The sequence below is a fragment of the Manis javanica genome, chromosome 17 (genome assembly GCF_040802235.1).
Source record: "Manis javanica isolate MJ-LG chromosome 17, MJ_LKY, whole genome shotgun sequence".
Lineage (NCBI taxonomy): Eukaryota > Metazoa > Chordata > Mammalia > Pholidota > Manidae > Manis > Manis javanica.
Window position 1 is genome coordinate 11,644,753 of NC_133172.1, and position 18,761 is coordinate 11,663,513.

General features: G+C 36.1%; 1 long non-coding RNA gene across 2 annotated transcripts in view; it reads left to right on the plus strand.

Moving 5' to 3' along the window:
* LOC140847056 (uncharacterized) overlaps positions 1–18,761 on the plus strand; it is a 50,681-nt gene that overhangs the window by 9,439 nt on the left and 22,481 nt on the right. Inside the window, exon 5 of one of the 2 annotated variants that reach the window (XR_012126661.1) lies at positions 6,899–7,208. The exons of the other annotated variant lie outside the window; for it this stretch is intronic. This is a non-coding gene — a long non-coding RNA (uncharacterized lncRNA). Of the gene's footprint in view, positions 1–6,898; positions 7,209–18,761 lie in introns of those variants that run through there. 2 annotated transcript variants of the gene reach the window in all.

Genomic DNA, 18,761 nt, shown 5'->3' on the forward strand with positions numbered 1-18,761 from the left:
GGGGCTTGCGAGCTCTGGGCCTCAGTTTTCCTCTCAACTAAATGGGTTCATCTCACTACCTACTTTTGGAAGGCTGTTGTGAGGCATAAATAACACCCATAATGTGCACCGGCAGCCTTGCTGAAGTTGGTGTTATCTGTTTAACAGTTCAGGGGGTCAGGAACCCCTGTTCCAGGGCTGTGAACCCCTAATTGGCAGACATGGGAGGTAATGCTGGCTTTTCCACCTAATTGCAGTGTGACCCTGATAAGCGATCCCTTTTCTGGGTCTCGGTTCCTTGTCTGTGAAATGGGCTCATGATGGCTCCCTTGTAGGGTCTGGAATGAGACGGTGCTGTCTCTCCCATGCCAGGCTTGCAGTAGGCTTTTGGGAACTTGCAAGCAACTGACGTTGCTGTTGTTTTCATTGCAATGACTGTTCTCTGAGGGACCCATGCTGACTTCTCCACTCCGAAAGGTCCCCACTGCCTTCCCAAAAGGCACATGGGAACAGTGTTGGCATTCTGAACCACAGGGCAGCAGAGGGCACACAGCAGACTGCTCTGGCATCAAGCGCAATGGTGTGACCCTCGGAACAGACAGGGCTTCCCCACTCTGTGCCGAAGTTTCCTCAACCGGGGGAATGAGAATGACAGGAAGCCCACTTCAGACGTGCTCATGGATGTTCAGTGCTTAATATGTGCCTAGCATATAGCAGGTGCTCAGGAAAATGTTAGTGGCCGTGGTGAAGGTGGCCATGCTGATGGTGGCCATGCTGGTGGTCATATTAGTGGCTCTGGTGGGGGGGTGATGCTGAGGGTGGTGGTGATTATCAGCGCATTAGCGAAGGCTCCCATGGGCTCACATCCCCAAGCCCTTACTGCCTTCCCCCAAACCCTGGGCAATTAATGTTGGCATTGTAAACAGAGGACAGGGTCCAAGGCAGAACCCTGTGGGCTTCAGCTTCCTCCCCTGTATCAGAACTTCCCTCGGGGGTTCTTTGTGAGGCTGAATTGAGTGAAGATGCAGAAAGTCTTGAAGGTGGCTCGGGTGGATCTGGGAGCTGGCAGTGAGGGTTCACTTTGCTTATTGTTATTATTATTATTAACTTTTTATCATGGAAATTTAAAAGCACTCGCCAGGAGTTGGGAGAATAGCATAATCAACCCTGTGTACCCATTACTGGCTTTCTGCTGATCTTTTTTTGTCCGTTACCCCTCTCTGAACCCCACACTTTTTTTTTCTCTTTTGGTAGATACCATAAAGCAGATCCAGCCTTCATACTATTTCAGCTGTATTATTACTGTGCATTCTGATGGCATTGGTTCTGCAGTGCGAGTCTGTTTCGCCACCTCCAGGATCTGTCATGTTCTGTGACAGACAAGACATTAGGTCCATTTCACAGTTGGAGAAACTGAGGCAGCAGGGAGTGGGTTTTGGTCAGGTTGCCCTTTCTCTGTGCTCTGTTCTTTGGGACCTTGCTGAGGTTGCTGTCTGGGCCACCCAGAACCTCGCACCACGGGGGCCGTTTCTGATTACACGGTTTTGGGGACTCAACACCTGCGGTGTTCAGTGTGGTTGTAGATGCTGCTGTTCTGTGCAGAAATCATCCAGGTAAAGGGTGAGCTGGAGAAGTTTGGCCAGCGGTAGGGGGATGGATGGGATGACCCCCAGAGGTAAGGGGTGCCTGGGTCAGCCTCCCAGGTTCCAGTCTTCTTTCTGCCCCTTCTAACCTTGTGATGTGGAGGCAAGTTATTTCCCTTCTCTAATCCCAGGTTAGAAAACCAGAAGTACAAGAATAGTAACAGATGTTTCTTTCGAGAGCCTTTGTGTCAATCATGTGAGGTCCTGTGTGGACAAGTGTTTTGCAGAGTGCCTGGCTCAGCGTAAGCGCTCAGCAGGAGGTGGCAGTCATCGGGGCTGTCGTTGTTCTCAGCTCTGTGTTAAGTGTGCGCTCCAAGGGGAAAGGAACCAAATGCACTTTTTGTGGGTAAGAAACCCGTGCAAATCCTCTTGTATATATAAGTAAACAGATAGAAAGTTAAAAACAACAGTTTTTATGTACAAAAAAGCTTTGCATCTTAAAACTTCTTTTTCCTCCTGACGGGTTAAAAAAAAGGGGGGGTTTAAGGTTTAGATGTCAATGCTGAGATTATGGTCTGTGGGGTTTGGTTTGAGCATTTCTTCCTCACTCAGCCAGCACAGGAGTCCTGAATTTAATTCCTTGCCTCCACACACAAGAGATTTAGGTTTAATCTCGCCAACCCATTTTCCACTCCAAAGCTGGCCGGAGCTGGGAATTCTGCAGATTTTGTCTCTCAGATTCAGGGGTGAGAAAGTTTGAGCCACTCATGACTTTTCATTGACCTCACCCCGCTGTAGAGGGACTGTCCTCTAGCTGTCTGGGAATTGTACTATGCACTTTAAAGAGAACTGACAACTCTCTGAGCAGATCCTATCACTCACTGGAAGTTCTTACTTAAACATGAAAATCTGCCTTAATCATATCCAACTTTTTCAAGTGCAGGCAAGGCCTTAGAACTCCATGAGGACCGCGGTGTGAAAAATTGGTTGCGTTTTGATAATACGAAGGTGTGTTTTGTCAAGTGTCTCATAGTGTTTTCATTCCACTTTTTAATATAGTTGTACTTACAAGTGTAAAACAGGTCAGTGTTTTGTTTTCTGCATGGGATTAGCCCTCGGAATCTTCCCATAAAGGACCATTTTCATGGGTTCAGATTTAGTCTAACTTATCAAGGCTTTTGCCCCGGTGTTTAGTCTCCTGGTAATGCCCTGCCAGTGTTGATGGGCCACAGAACAGTGCAAATGCAAATGCTTGTTTCCATCTAAAGCACCCACATGGTATAGGTACCCTGAAAGAGTGTTTTTCCCAGGGGATATATAATCTTCCTATAATCAACATATTTCATGAGAAAGCATTACAAAGCCAGACCAAGAGCTTTGATCTTGAGAGCAGAATATTGAGTATATGAAACAGGATATGACGCTTTTAATAAGGAGAAACAAAAGATGTGACTTTGAATGTATGAACTGAATAATATAATTGCATTTTTTCTTCCAAGAATGAGCATGATTAAGTGAAGGTTAAGTATTTTTGTTTATATAAAATACAGAAGTCTGCTCATCTTTTTGTTTTCCCCTGGCTTCACTGTAAAGTACCTAATAATATGTCTTTGCACCTGACAAGGATGAGCACCTCTCGGTGAAGTTTGCCACCTTGTGGAAAATCTTTTAACACAATTTACTGTGCAGGGTTATTAAGGCAGCTCAGGGCTTACAGTTTATTAGAATATTTAAGAGTGCATTCAAAGTATGTTTAATAAAATTTTGTTTCTCCAGAATAATAGAGAAACTGGATATTCTTGTTAACATTTAAGTAGCTTTAAATTGCTACAGACATAAATATTTATATCTATATGGTGCTCTTAGAGGCTCTACAAGTTGACAGTGCAGGTCTGGAGACAAAGTGTCTGAATCAAAACTACGGCTCAGACATTTTCTAGCTCTATGATCTTGGGTAAATTAGCTTATCTCAAGATGCCTCAGTTTTCTTATATGCAAAATGGAGATAATTATAGTAACTAGCATTGAGCTGATAATTGAATGGAGCAAATTTAGAAGTGCCAGACAAAGCTAATCTCTCTCTATCCATGATAGTTATTATTATTATTATTATTATTATTATTATTATTATTATTAATGTCTTAAATTTGGGGGGATGGTCCAGATCACAGTCTATCTTATTGTCAATTAATGTGTGGTGTTTTCACTTAGAGACTAAAGAAACATATGGAGATAGTTATATTTAACAGCAATATAGTGCTTATGATGTACCAGATGCAATCTGAAGTATTTCCCACATGTGAATTTATTCCATCCTTCAAGACAGGTACTGTTATCACCCCAATTTTGCAGTGAAGAGGTGGAAGCATAGAGAATTTAAGTAACCTTTTTTTAAAATTAAAGTATCATTGATATACAATCTTATGAAGGTTTCACATGAAAAACATTGTGGTTTCAACATTCACCCATATTATCTCACCGTCCCCCACCCCCACCATTGCATTACTGTCCATCAGCGTAGTAAGATGCTATGGAGTAACTACTTGTCTTCTCCATGCTGCACTGCCTTCCCCGTGACCTCCCTATATTGTGATTGCTAATTACAGTGCCCCTTAATCCCCTCCTCCCTCCCTCCCTCCTGACCCACCCTCCCCAGTCCTCTGCCTTTGATGACCGCTAGTCCCTTTGTGGAGTCTGTGAGTCTGCTGCTGTTTTTTTCCTTCAGTTTTGCTTTGCTGTTATATTCCACAAACGAGGGAAATCATTCGGTACTTGTCTTTCTCTGCCTGGCTGATTTCACTGAGCATAATACCCTCTAGCTCCATCCATGTTGTTGAAAATGGTAGGATTTGTTTTCTTTTTATGGCTGAATAATATTCCATTGTGTTTATGTACCACTTCTTTATCCATTCTACTGGTGGACTTCAAGGAACCTTTTTAAGGTCACAAAGCTATAAGTAATGGAGCCAAGATTTAAGCCTAGAAAATCTTTCATTATAGTTTGTGCTCATAACCACTGCACATATTGCCTCTTGGTATAACTTATGTTTGTGGGAATTAATAAATATCAGATAGCTAGATTAGGGGCAAAGGAGGTAAAAGGACAGTATCATACACATACTGTTGACAGTTACTAAATTGCACCGGAAGTGCCAGGCCCTTTAAATCTTATCTGTTCCAGTCTTATCTATTCCACTCCCACAGAGGGCCTCCACTCCTTATTATCATTTGTTCTTTTTCTATTTGTTTTTGTTACATTCCATTTTCAAAAAGAATTCATTGAAAATCCTCTAATACTTGAATTTCCCATTTGAACAGTCTAATAATGTATTATCTGTCTCTTTCCTTCTCCCCTTTCTCCTCTCAGAACACAGAAAAATGAACATAAAAAGTTAGTTCCGTTTTTTACCTCTATTTTGGAAACACTCTATCAGTGGAAATGTTCATTCAAACTTTTCACATGAGGCAATCAGTCAATGTTCATCAAGTAACTCATGAATGAATGAAAGCTAATATTAATCCTATCTAAGCTGATAAGGTTAGGAAAACAACAGTATGAAAAACACTGTATGTTTAAATAACACATGAAAGTTTTAAAATTATATGCATCATTCTCTCATCTCATTCAGACAGTTGTCCTGAATGGTAAGAAGAGCAATTATTATTATTTGTGAAGGCTGTTTGCTTTGGCCAAGGTAATCACATGGTTAATCAGAGAGTGAAAATTCAGAGCGTTTTAGTATATATTCATTGGTGTAATGTGTGAAAATACTGTTATGCTTATTATCTCTATTGAAAAATAATTTTCTAACTTTCTATCATTATTTGTTTTGCTAGTAACATGTTGCTAAAACAGCTATTTTCCAAGTTTGTGTTGTTGGAAAAATGCTTTTTTCCCCATTTTTTTCTGTTTGATCTTCTGTTTTGTTTTCCTATGAAAAAAGTCTGCAAAAACTATTCTCCCCTTTCAATAAGAAAACAAGTTAAATTCTTCTGAGAGGAATAAAGAAGAAATAATTATCTAAAAATACCCCTTCAAAGTCTGCCTTGAGAGGAAATCGGAAAGTGGGTGGTTAAGGGAGAGTAAATTTTATATTTCCAAACACCAGTCACATTTATCCTGTTACTTAGTATATGTTTGATCTACAGGATACTTGAAGTATATGTGGTAGAAAATGGTTTGTGTGACTGATGTATCAATTAAAGGGAATGAACATTAGTGTTACCAGAAGTTCCAAACAGTGGAATGAATGTGTGGAAACAAAGGGCAGTTTATACATTTGGTCTAAAGAGAGAAAATAACCAGAGAGCATTAGTAAGGTATCCAGTACACTAACTGACCCCACGATGTCATAAAACATGGACCTGTGGTTGGGTATTTCTGGAGATTAGTAAGATTTCCTTCATGCCATTCCTGAATGAAAGATGGAATCAGATCAAGCCATGGCTTTTAATAGGTGTACTCTGTACACTTTCTCCTTGACAGGAACTCTTGTAGCCTTTTAAAAATATCAGCTACCTTGTGACCTCAATGTCTTTACTTCATACTTAGTATTTTTCCTGTTGACTGGCTGGGACCTCATAATGGTTCAGTTCACTAAGTGATTGGGAAATGATGATCAATTTTTTGAGGGCTTTACATTACTGAGTAAAATTCCTAAAACTTTAAGAATTTGAAAATTCCATTAAAATGATTACTTAACATTGAGACAAAACAAAAGCAGCATCTTCATGGAGAGGACAGAAATTAAAAGTTAACAAATATTGTTCTTTTATTTTCTTCAGACATAGAAATAAATGAAACTCAATGATTTACAAATACTCATTACCATTACTCATGAAGCCCTTCTAGAAAAAGTTACAACATTCTCTATCTTATGACCCCTTTAATTTAAAAGAGAAAATTTTATTAAGAGATAATATATGCCAGCATATGGTTAGAATTCTATATAAATGTTATTTTTAAGCTGCATTTCCAGATAATTTACTCTAACTGCAGTCAACTGGAATTTTCTGGCTCTAGAAGAATTGAGATCACTTGTGGAAGATTTCTATTGGTTGATTTCTGAATTGCCAGTTTCTATGGCTATTTGATAACTTTCCAGATAAACCAGTACTAAAGAGTTCCGTTAACATTCAGCACATACTGTCAACAAAATAACTTGTTTAATTTTAAAAAAATTAAAATCTTTCTGATGCATTTTTTCACAATGAGCTAAATAATGTATTTTGCATATGGGTAGAAATAAGGTAAATGATCACATGTATCTATGCATTTCATCAGTCAAAAATGATATTAGTATTTTTCACTCTTTGTTTTTCATGTTTGTATACAGGAATTCAGTTGACCTATTACTCACAGATCATAAAAGCCAAAGGACACATACTTTGGTCTTGTGGGCTTCCAATGCAAAATTCCTATGGACTGGAAGAATCCACATAGCATTATACAGTGTTCATCAGCCCAAAAAATGTCATGGGCCGAATATGCATGGAAATATCATGCCAAGAAGAACTCAAGACAAAATGTTAATAAAATGTTTGGTGTGCAGCTAAACATTAAAGATAGTTTTTCATGAATAAAAAAGTATCTTTATTTAGAAAGCTGTAATGTCACTGATAATACAAAATGAGAGTATTAAAAAAGCTTACACTGTATTAAAATATTAACTCAATCAATTTGGGTTGACTATTCTGGGTATCTGATTTGGAGAGTATTTTCTTCCTTTCTTTCTTCTTCCTTTCATTCCTTTATTTTGAAAAGTGACTTTAAAATATACCAGGAATATAGACATTCTTCTCTGTTCACAGATCAAAGGTCACTGTTATGCAGACATATATTTTGCAGTAAACTAATGCAGCCAAACCTGCTTTCAAATTTTCTAGTACTTAGTGTTATATAAGGAGTTCCACAACAGCTCTCCTTCATTAGAGGTAGATAAGAATAAAAATAAAAACCATCAAATGGCAAAGGACAAAAATATTCAAAGTATTAAGCAGGGATAATTCACCAGCTATAATTCAGGGATAATCCCCGAATGATGAAAACTTACTTTTGCACGTAAAGTCACCAAATCCTTGTCATAGAAATCGTATTTCCTTAAATACTATTTACAGAAGGTATATATATGTAAACCCCCAGGAACAATTAGATTTCTTTTGACTAGAGCCTAAATCAGTCATCCTGAAAAATGGTCCCTGAAACAAAAGCATTGGCATTACATGAAAGCGATTTCAAAACAAATTCTCCAGCCTTATCCCAAACCTACTCAATGAGAAACTTTGGGGGCGGAACTCAGCAATCTGTGTTTTATCCGGTCCTCTAAGTATTTGTAATGTACAGTAATGATTGAGGACTAGTAGCCTAAATACATTGGCCAATGGTTCTTTTTTAAGTTACCCCTGTATACCAGGAGTTCTGCTGAAACATTAAACACCTTTTCCTTCATGGTAACCAAGTTTTCCTTTCTACAGATTAATTTATCTCACTTTACAGAAATTTATACTAAATATAACAACTGTATTCTAACTAGAATTGTAAAAATCATTGAAATATAATGGCAAAGCCAAATATTTCAATTATTCAAAAATAATTCAATATTAAACTAGAATGATAAAAATCATTGAAATATAATGGCAAATGACAAAATATGTTGTCCTTTGCAAAATGTTCTGCTTTATAAATATCCTCAGGATATTTTGGAAAGATCTAACCAGCACTAGAAAGGGAGAGAAGGAAGAAGGGAGGAAGGGACATAGAGGCAGATAGAGAGAGAGGAAAGAAGAGAAAGAGTTTACATTTGTCTTAAGAGGGCTTTAATTTCTGAAAATAAGCTGTGGGCTGACTGCAGAATGACCATAATGAAATACAGGATAGTAGAGCAGACTTTGGAAAGCTAGGTAGGGTAAGGCAGATATCTTAGCAGGATGACAGTAAGAAATAAAGATTATGATTTACAGAATTTACATAGAATACACTAACATCAACAAACACAAAATAACATTATTATTTAAACACTGTCACTGTACAAAATAGATTTGAAGTAATCACAGTTAGGAAAAGTGGATGATTACTACAGTTTCCAATGTACATTTCTTCCAGAAACCAATACCACCTTTATGACTTTTATTTCCCTATGAGGTGCCAGGTATTACCAGAAAATAAACTCTTACAAGAATAACTGCATTTTCATCATGGCTTATGTTGGGCATGAATTCACCAGAGTATAAGGGTCTTTTAAGGTAAGGTTGATCTCTGCTCAAATACATCTGAGACACTGCTCCCCATTCTATGTGCAACTGTGACAATCCTGAGAAGGCCCTTTCCGCAGAGTGGATCCTATCAGGCTTACCTTTTTTATAGTATTTTATGTAATATAGAATAATTTTCTTAGGCCATTTGTCAGACCACTAGATTTGAAATATAAAACTTTTAAAATTTTTCTTAAAGTGTAACTATAAAATTAATTAGTTTCCATATCATTTTTCTTCTGTATATCTATAATTGATAAAGTAAGGAATTATTTGAAATTATTTTATTCCATTTGTCTATATATGCAAGGTATCAATTCCTCTTCATGTTATATATAGTAAATAAATACTAGCCAAACATTGGCAAAAGAAAAAAACCTGGTATAGGTTATTTTTTTAAACAGTAGGACTGACCTATCGTGGAATAGGAATAAATGCTATTAATTGACAGAATCCTAGAATTCTGGAACAGAAGGTAGCTTTAGGATCATCTTGTTTAGTTTTTTTTTTTTGAGGGAGTGGGGATCGGATCAGATCAGATCCCTACCTATCCTGTGGCTGAAGGGTGTGAATGCTGCATTTTCTTTTTTAAAATTTTTTTATTAAGGTATTATTTATATACACTCTTATGAAGGTTTCACATGAAAAAACAATGTGGCTACTACATTCATCCATATTATCGAGTCCCCCCCACACCCCATTGCAGTCACGGTCCATCAGTGCAGTAGGATGCCACAGAGTCACTGTCTTCTCTGCGCTACACTGTCTTCCCCATGATTCCCCAAACGCAATGTGTGCCTGTCAACACCCCTCGACCCCCTTCTCCCTCCCTCCCCACCAGCCCTCCGTGACCCCTGCCCTTTGGGAGCCCCTGAGTAACAAAGGAATCCTATGGTCTCCATCACTGTGGTGCTTCACGAGGAGATGAGCCCGTAGAAAGCCCCTGGAATCCCTGTGTGCTGAGCGTGATGTGAGCAACTGAGTACGTTACCTCTGGTCCAGGGAGAGAATATAAATTAGTTGAAAGAAAGAGCACAACAATGCAGGTCTCGAGTTTGATATCAAGGAAACTGGCAGCATAGAAGAATATAAGGTGGAGTTCTGCACCAGGATGAGACAAGAATATGCTTACATTTTCATTATTTTTATTTTTTCTAATTTCACTGAGAAATAATTGACGGTATCACTGTATAAGATTTAGGTATACATATGATGGTTTGGTTTACATATATTGTGAAATGATTACCATGATAGGTTCAGCTAGCATCCATCTTATATAGATACAATAAAATGAAAAGATAAAACAAGAAAAAAAGGAAAAATTTGTGTACTCTTCTAATGAGAACTCATAGGACTTAATAACTTTCCTGTATATGATACAGGAGAGTTAGCTCTAGTCACCATGTTGTACTCTGCATCCCTAGAACTTCTTTATTTTATAACTGGAACCTTTGTACCTTTGACCTCCCTCCTCCAGGTCTCCCTGCCTCCAAGCCCTGCTTCTGATCTTTTTCTATGAGCTGAGCTTCTTGGGTTTATTTTATCAGACTCACATATAAAAGTGCGCTCAGACATTATTTGTCTTTCTCATTTCATTTAACACAATGCCTTTAACATCCATCCATGTTGTTGCAGATGGTAGAATTTCACTTTTTATGGCTGAATATTATTCCATTGTATATATACACCACAACTTCATTATCTATTCATCCACTGATGGACACTCGGATGGATGCTATTGTAAATGTGATGTATTTCTTTATTTCTTTTTTTCAGAAAATTCTTAGTGTATAGAGACATTACTGAGTTTTATATATTAATTTTGTATCATGCAACTTACTGAATTTGTTGATTAGTTCTTATAGTTTTTGGTTGTGTCTTTAGGATTTTCTCTGCATAAAAATCATGTCATCTGTAAATAGAGACAATTTTAATTCTTCCTTTCTAATTCTTTTTTTTAAAGCAGACAAGCAGACATTTATTAATTAATAGCATGAACTTTAAATAAGAGATACAAACACTGTCACATGGCCAACAACCCTTGCCAATATGATTTTACAAGGCTGTTCTTACGCATTTTGTTTCTTTATCTCGCCTGATGGCTCCAGCGAGGACTTCTAGACTTCGCAGCGGTGACAGTGAGCGCCCCTGTCTTCTTCCTGATCCTACAGGACAAGTTGTCAAATTTGAGCTACTGATTATGATGTCAGGCATGGGCTTGTCATGTATGGCCTTTATTATGTTGAGATATATTCCTTTTGTGTCTATTTTGTTAAGATTTTTATAACAAGTGGATGTTGCAATTGTCTAATGCTTTTTTCTGCTTCTATTGAGATGATCATATGATTTTTTCTTTCATTCTCTTAATGTACTGTATCACTTTGATTGATTTGCATATGTTGAATCATTCTTGCACCCCAAGAATAAATTCCACTTGATCATGGTGAATTATCCTTTTGACATACTGTTGATTTCCGTTTGCTAGTTCTTTGTTGAGAATATTTGCACCTATATCCATCAAGGATATTAGCCTGTAATGTTCTTTTCTAGTAGTTTCCTTATCTGGCTTTGGTATCAGAATGATGCTAGCTTTCTAAAATGAATGTGGGAGTATTCCTTCCTCTTTGATTTTTTGGAAGAGTTTGAGAAGGATTGGCATTAGTTCTTCCTTAGATGTTGGATAGAATTTACAGGTGAAGCCATCTGGTTCTGGGATTTTCTTCATTGGAAGATTTTTGAATACTGATTCAATCTTACTAGTAATTGGTCTATTCAAAGTTTCTGTTTTTTCCTAATTTAGTCTTGGCAAGTCGTATGTTTCTACAAATTTTTCTATTTCTTCTAGGTTGTCTCGTTTGTTGGCATACAGTTGTTCCTAGTAGTGTCTATGACCCTTTGTATTTCTGTGGTATAAGTTATAATGTCTCTTTTTTCATTTATAATTTTGGTGATTTGGGTCCTCTTTTTTCCTTGATTAGTATAACTAAAAAGTGTCAGTTTTGTTTATCTTTGAAAAATACTCTTAGTTTGAGTGACCATTTCTTTTTTCTGTTGTCTGTCTTATTTATTTCTGCTCTAATCTGTATAATTCCTTTCCTCCTGCTAACTTTGGCTCAGTTTATCCTATTTCTAGTTTCTTAAGGTGTAGAGTTAGATTGTATATTTGGGATATTGCTTGCTTCGTAATATAGGTGTTCATTGCTATGAACTATGCTTACATTTTAAATCACTAAGGGGGGATGGAAAACCAGAAAACTGAGTTAAATTACATTGCATGATATACCAGCATAAAACCAAGTCAAATGAACACTAAGATATGGACATCTTTCTTGAAGTGAGAAGGGTACTGGGATTTTTTCTGAATTTTCAACTTATTCAATAATTATGTATTTAGTCTCTATTCTTTGTCATACAGTAAAAAAATACATAAAACTATAACAATGATGAAAATCAGATCAAATATTTATTTATTAATTATATATTTATTAAATTATTATATATATGTTAATTAAATATATCAACAGCCTCAATATTTGTTAACATATACCACTGTTTCTGAAAGGAACAATTGAACATCCATTTACAAAACCACCCAATCAATCAACCAATGGACAAGAATTTTAGCAAGCTTTAAAATATTCTACAAACACTAAGATTGGTAAAAATATATATATATATCAGTCACTCCATAGCAAACATCATAATATGAAGTGAAATATTGGAAGTGTCCAGAATGCCAATAACAGCATTAATATTTAACAATGTTTTACAAGTTCTAGACAAAACAATGAACTAAGGCATGGTACAATTAGGTGTATTTTTTGTAAAAAATTAACTTATTTGCCAAAATATTATCATATACATATAAAAATGAAGATAAAGTCAAAATTCCAAGAATAAAGACACATTATAAAGTGTCTTGAGATATGATGAGAACACAATATAGCTTCCCTATATTCCAAAAATAACTTTTATAGAAGGGTTGAAATCTAAAAAAATACCCTTACCTTCCAATGTACAGGAAAATATTAGTTCTGTATTTTCTGTAAGTGATCTCATCTTTCTCGCCAGTCCATGTCATTCTGGGTAGCACTGGGGACACAGGAGACTTTAACTTACTTATTAAAGGAATATCTCTGATGTACTGTCTTTCAATTTCTAGTCCAGCAGTAAGTTATTTTAACTTTGAAGTTCCTAATCACATTTCTATACTGCAATGTGCAGTAATAAATCCTTGTTGGTATTAATCCTCATGTCTATAAAACTGAGACAAATTATTCCAGAGGGAGACAGCTGAAATAAGCAGCTTATGAGTGGCTGTTGTCCAATTCTAATGCTAGAGTTCCTTGAACCCTCCAGTATTGTTACAAAGGATAGCTCCTCACATATCATTCTGATATTTTTGTGGGAAGACATATTTTTTGTTGGTCTCTAATAGGGAGGACTAATGAGAGAAGGAATTAGGAAAGAAACCCACAGAATTCTCCCCAAAAGGTTTTGCTCACTTGGGATTACCACATCAAACACAGAAATTTAATTCTGTTGTGAAAGTGAAAGATAATCCTCAAAGCAGGATAAATAAGAATGAAGAAATGAGATTTGTTTTTAGTAGGTTATCACAAACTGTGTGATTAAATGTTTGTGTTTTACAAAAGCTAATATAGTAAAGTTTTTGACCCAAGAATTTAAAAAATATTAACCCTTACATGAAATCTCATTAAACACCACACATCCTGTGCTCTATATTCATATTTGACACTCATAATAATACCTATCCTGTATACTCTGGAAAATAATTCTGAGGATCTCATAAAATAATATAGAAAAACATTTAAAACACAAAGCACTCTAGTGCTAAGAAGTGTTTTCATTTTTGTTGTCTAAGGTTTTGACAACATTTTATTAACTGAAACTGTGGATGTTATTAATAAAAAGGAAAAGTAGAAAGATCCTTGATAGAATCTATCAGAATAATAATGATTTTCCTAGACACTTCCTTAGAATCAGTAAGGCCTAATGCTTATAAACCTCCCCCTCCCCATATGCATCCAGTGCCCCTGGCCTCTGAATATAGATGATCAGTGAAGTGTTGCTGCACCTGCAACCTGCTGGGTCCTTGATAGACCTTCAGATCATACCTAACACTTGAGGTCAGAGGAAAACCACCTTAGTTTCAATTCACACTAAAGACATATTTGAACATACTTGAAATGTCTGCATCAAGTGTAGTGACTATTTTAACAGCACTGACTGAAACCAAAGTTACTTTTTTAGTGCGTGTGTACTTTCTGGTGAAATGAAGGACAGGGAATCTCTACAAGTAGAAATTATCTGACACATTAAAAAATAAGACTCTAAGAATTTGCAGAATAATGTTATTAAAGTAGTAAATGCTTTTTAAAGCAGTTTTAATAGGATGTAAATATTGATAGAAAGCTGTATATTTATGGTTTTGGTCAAAGTAAATGGACTCAGTATACTTTAAATTTTAAAAAGATAATTTTCCCTGTCTCTCACTCCCATTACCCTCTCTATATCCATGTGATAAGGTTTTTCTGGGGTCAATTTGTACTTGTCTTATCCCTCCGTCATTGCAATATAAGATCATATTAGTCACCCTTGTATAACCAGATCTTAAAAACTGAATTTAATGTAGCATCAACAAATGTTAGTTCAGTTGAATTGCATTAATTAGATAATTATGAACTTTAAGGATGGGGACCCTTTGACTGAAAGATGAGAGTATTATTCTGACTCTTGTAACTGAAGCTGTCATGCTCAACCGTTTGAACTGTTTGAGATTCAGGCGGCTCCAGCAAATGACTATAATAAGCAAATCCATTTCTTGCAGGAAGTCTCTCCATCCATATAGCCGTTTCAGCTGCTGACAAGTGATCTATCTGTTCCGAGATATTGTAGCAACATAGTGAGAATTGCTAAGTGAAGCAGTGGTATGATACGGAAAGAGAGAAAAGAAGGTGATTGGATATGGTTTACCAGTTGTCTAGTTGCGGGGCCACTTCACACTTCGTGAGGCACAGTCAGGGAAGTACTTACTCATTTCTGGAAACCAGGGTCCTTGGCAAGCCTGTTATCCTAGCAGAGATCATGGCTTACCTAACCCACTTTAATTATGTACCAAGAATCATTTTCTGCATGTTTGAGGAATTTTCATGAAAAGAATACTATTTCTCATTAGTCAATATGGCAAATCACACATGACACGTAACACAGCTGGCTGTGACCCACGCCTCTATTGCCGTATTCTTGTCAAGTGTGTTTAATGATTAGTTCTTTTTCATTTGATCTTGTTCATTTTCCTCCTTCTTAAATAATTTCTAAAAACCTTTAAACTTTTTAATTTATTTATAGTCTAACCAGTTCCTAAAGGAAATAAAGCTGCTAGAGGAGGCAATTTGAATAAGGAAGGACAGCCAGACATTCTGGATTGTGAATGATAATGTTTAAACACCATACTTAAAAGTACAATACCAAGTGAATATTATTGAAAAACATACTTTTAATGTTATTTTTCTGAAGATATTTGCTGACACCTTATCTGGAAGATAGTGAAACTAGTAAGGCTAAAGACATTGGAATAAGAATGGCATTGTGCTCAGGGTTGAATCCCTTGCTCTGTCACTTCATGGAAGTCATTTAACCTCTCTTTGGTCAGCTTCTTTATGAGCAAAATGGGTGTTATAGTAGAACCTACTTTGAAGGTGCTTCCCTTGGGTGAAATACACATAAACCTCTTAGCATATTAGCAAGCATGTAAGGACGTAATAAACATTTTCTGCAGTCATGCCACTTATACCTTATATGAGTTGTATATGCATTAAAAGAGAGATTGTCAGAAAAGAAGATAATCAATGTGAATGAGGAGAATGTGGAACTGCATCCAAAGGATAAAACCTTGCAGAATAACGCATGTTGCATGCAACCTTGGTTATAGCTAATTAAACCAAACAGCCCTTGTTTGAATATATATATCACCTACTGGTTCCTTCATTTTTCAGGTGAGAACACTAAGATGTGATGTTGGTTTGAAAACTTGTTGGAAGGTTACAACCTGGGCTTTTCCTAGAGCCCTCACACCTTGCTGGTTCCCCAAGGGACCACTCTCTGTGAACTGTAGACAAACCATTGTGTGTGCCATGTCAGCAAATTCTCCTTCCAAAGCTCCAGCTCAATTTTCTAGAGCCAAGGAGGGAAAATACATTGACACTCCTGAGACTGTAGCATTCGGGGTCCCTGATGCCACTCTGGCCTCTGTCAACTTCAGGATGTCATTTAGCCTCTTTGGATCTCTTTTCTGATAATAACAATAAAAGGAACTATAAGAAAAGAAAGATCGAGACTAGATGATCCCAAATATTCCATAAATATCTGTTGTATAGAAAAGTGTGTAAACTCCACTGATGGAAATATAAAAATGTATTTGAAATAAAACGTTGATACTTGATTTTCTCTTTCTGTCATCACTATACAACACTTAAATTATATGTTGCTTCCAGTTATGACAATATACATTTATTATGTATATGAAAGTAGTGAATTTTTTCATTATCAATTAGTCCTTAAATGGATAATCAGAATAATTTATCTAAATCATTTCTGATATTACTTCAGCACATTTGATTTCTCAGTGTAATAATTTCAAAAAGAAAACACTTAACTATTTCTGTATAAAGTTTAATATTCATTTGTATGGAAAACAAACTATTGTGCTTTTCTTATGTATCATATATATCTATATATCTCTCCATATGTAGGTATATATACATGTTATGTGTTGTATACATGTTATTCTTATGTATTCTTATGTAAAAGTTAGTTTTACATTTTAAAGTATGGAAAATATTTCAAAATAAATGATTTTTCATTGTATATATTTCACAAATATAAATGGAATCTAAAATTTTACCTATACTGAAAACTCTCCAGAAAAAGATTCAACTACAGAGAAATTAAAATCAGTCTTAAAACAAAGCTTTGAGAAATTAAGGGTAGATTTCAGTGTCATATGAATCTCAGCTTAAAATCTGTCTTTTGCTATGTTAGGCTGTTTTGGGGTCTCAATCTCCACAATTCTGCAAGGTGGATTATATCGTGATCATGTTGACTGATTCCCCAAAGCTAATATCTCTTTCCAAGAGACCCTGATTTTAACTTGCAGAGTTTGGTAGTTTTAGGAGGCTGATCCTATATTCTGTGTAAGGATATAGCACGTGACAGAAGCTTAACCAATTAATGCATCCTATCCTCAATCCAAGTTTATGACTAAGATGCTCAACACAGAGTGAAACTCAGGACCCAGGCTTGATATGTAGGAGCAGAAAGCAATGATAGCCAGTGGTGACCTACCAACTGCCATTAGCACTGCAGATATTTGTTGTCTAGAGCCAGCTGAAAGTCACTGGAAGGGGTACAGCTCAGAACAATGCCAGAAAACAGAGCTCTGATGATGCTGTGACCAAACTCTGGTGAAGCCCACACTATTGCTAGTCTTTTCAATTATGTGTGCCAACAAATTTCTTTTATTTGTTGCAGAGTATCTGAGATGATTGTGTTTGCAGTATAAAAATCTGAATTAGGGAAAATGATCCCTCCAGTCTCTGGGTTATAAGGTTTAATAATATAGGTCCACAAACCTCATCTAAATTCTCTGAGAAAAGGTGTGCTTTAGAATTTGGAATTTTTCATTTTTAGTCAGAAGATGTAGTGCATACACCATATAATAGCTAACACTGCCAGAGGGATCTGAGGCAATAACCTGTAATCAGAGTCAATATTTCTGCTGCAAAATGTGTGAACAATCACAATTAGTATATGTTTTTTTTTCTTGAGAAAGATAACAAATAACCTAGTGATTTTTCATCTCAGGCTTTGCTAAAGAGTAAATTTTGAAGAAAAATGCGCATAGCTCTCTTGAGTTTAGATTAGTAGTTAAGGATATATGTAACTCCTCTCTGTCTATACACATGCACGCACATGTATGTGAACATATGCATGTGTAGATAGTATGTCCTACTATAGGTTATTTGCTTTATAAAAATAGCTGGTAGTTCAGTTACTCATGCTACAGAATGCTTCTTTATAAACGGAATTTATAGTCAAATTATATCATTATCTTCATTATCATCATCTACATTATCCAGGGATATAGATTATAGTTTATGCTGCCCTGTTTTTAATACTTAGACCAAACTAAGAGCAAAGTTTGCTGGAATGTAAAAAATGTATCTTGGTCAGACATATTTTAACTGGACTTTTCACCATTTCCTTCTTTCCACACAAAACCTATTAAATATCGGTCTGACATTCATTTTGATGAGTAACCAGCTTCTGGGGAGCATCTGCAGTGTCAGCAGTTATTCGTTCTGTTTCTGAGGCCTGATAAAAATGGAGCAAGTTTTTGTTAGATGAAAATTTTCAGCAAATGCAAAATAAGATTTTTACTCTTATAGTAGGTTTTTCCCCCCACTAAAATCATATGTGGTATGCTAAAACACATTTCACACTCATGCCGTTTTTTTCTGTTAACTATATTGATTTTTTTCTTTTAACTATGTTGACCATATTTTGTTAATTTACTCAGTGTAGTAAGGGAATAATACCTTCTGACACTTAATTGGAAGTAAACAATTTTTTTTTGAGAGGGCATCTCTCATATTTATTGATCAAATGGTTGTTAACAATAAAATTCAGTATAGGGGGGTCAATGCTCAATGTACAATCATTAATCCATCTCAAGCCTAATTCTCATCAGTCTCTAATCTTCTGAAGCATAACAAACAAGTTCTTACATGGTGAACGAATTCTTACATAGTGAATAAGTTCTTACATGGTGAACAGTACAAGGGCATTCATCACAGAAACTTTCGGTTTTGATTGCGCATTATGAACTGTAAACAATCAGATCAAATATGAATATTCGTTTGATTT